The sequence below is a fragment of the Tupaia chinensis genome, unplaced genomic scaffold (genome assembly GCF_000334495.1).
Source record: "Tupaia chinensis unplaced genomic scaffold, TupChi_1.0 Scaffold143796_1, whole genome shotgun sequence".
Taxonomy (NCBI): Eukaryota; Metazoa; Chordata; class Mammalia; order Scandentia; family Tupaiidae; genus Tupaia; species Tupaia belangeri.
Window position 1 is genome coordinate 582,372 of NW_006203646.1, and position 1,839 is coordinate 584,210.

A 1,839-nucleotide genomic window follows, 5' to 3' on the forward strand; every position below is an offset into this window, starting at 1 on the left:
ATTTTAACTCTTTGGCCTTTTCTCTGTGACTTTTTACTTTCTTTTTACTCTGTTACTACATAGTAGGCCTTTAATTCATACTGGCTTAATCATTCACCGGGCCATTACTGCTGTTATTCTAGATGGTGACATTATTTGTGATTTGTTCTGCTTACTGAATTTGTGTTCTCTCAACTCAAACCAAAGCGGGCCTGATTAAAAAGGGCTGGGAGTGCTGGGAGCACACTGCGAAACGAAATGGCCACAAACCAGTTTTTCAAGGGGAGACTGTTCTAGGCCTTCATCATTCGATTACCTGGTATTCAAACAGCTTGTGGGATCTTCTGAGTATACTACTGATATTCTGAAATTTCTTTTCCTTTGTTACAGTTGGCTTGGGCAAAAGATTTCCACTCTGTTTAAGAGTAAAGAGAAAGAGAAGAAAATCAACAATTTCCTTAACCATTCTGATGCCTGTAACTACCAACCCAAATAACAGAGATGGGAGACTATGCGTGTGTGTGTGTGTGTGTGTGTGTGGTGGTGGTGGTGGGGGGGGGTGTTTGTGTAGCTTTCGGTGGGTTCCTGTTTGCTTCAGAACCTGGTAGAACGCCACCTGGTAGATCTGCACTACTTGTGGTGCCATTTGTTACCTGTTCCCTAACACGGAAACTCCCTTTGTCCTTAAGGCACACAGTTCTCCCTTCCCCTTTGTCATTCACCCTGGGGGAGCTGTCAGATTACTCCCCGCCCAGCCTTCAGGCCTCCACACTTCCCTGGGAGGGGAGACATTTCCCCGAGCTGCCCTAGAATGACCCTCTGACCAAGGCGGGGGAGGGGAGAGGTTATCAAGAGGGAAGTGGGTCAAGAGTGCAATCCAGACTCTGACCCATGGAGCTGCAGAGACCTGAGTTTGTCTAGCGACTAGCGATGCCCACCACCCATCCTGCCCGCTGGCTATCCCATCTCTCCGCGGAGAGGGCAAGCCCAGCTCTGCGCGACCACTCCTCCTGCAGTGGCCTCTGGCGACTGAGGGCGGACAAAGTCGGGGACTCTGGACTCCAGGCTGTTTAGTCCAGTGGTTAGGGACACTGATTTTTTTTTTTTTTTTTCCAGTCCAATCCTAGTTTCACCTCTCTCCACCTGAGTGACCTTGGGCAAGTTCCTTAGCATCAGTGCACCACCAGTTACTAAAACCATAAAAGAGGGACACCGAAGTGATAGCTAGAAGCTAGGACCGTTGTAAGAATTACTGCAGCGCGCCTAGCACGTAGTAGGCGCTCAGGTAATGATAGCCATGATTAGTAGTAGTACTTAGAGGATAAGCTCTGCGGTCCAGAATGTAGGTTTGACAAGCTCAGGCTTTTCAGCGCTTCACCCAGGCATTGGAGGAGGGGCAGTGAGCACCTGCCCTACCCCTTTCCTCCCCCGTTCCCAGATAGACTGGGGTGTACCGAGAGCCATTCCTCTCGGACTCGGGCTCCTTCAACGGCCCGATGTCCCCAGGCTCGGAGCTGCTCCGGCGCCCGCGGCAAGTCTTCCCCACCAGCGGAGGAACGCTGTCTTTTGTGAACTGAGAATCTCCCTCCTCCCGCTCACCTCCCACCCCAGGCTTGCTGCCTCCTCCGGGTGCCGGTGGCCGTGGCAAGCCCGGCCGTGCCTCCGGCGGGAAGGAAGAGGCAGCCTCAGTGTGTGTGAGTCCCGCCGCCCCTGGGAAGGGAAGAGGACGTGGTGGCACCGAGAACGCGGTGCCCCGGGCAGTCGCGGGCCACTTGCTCATTTTCGCCGCCTTCTAAGGACTGCCAGGCTTATCGCATCCAGAGGCGCAGCCCCCGAATTGCCGGATAACCGCTTCCCCGG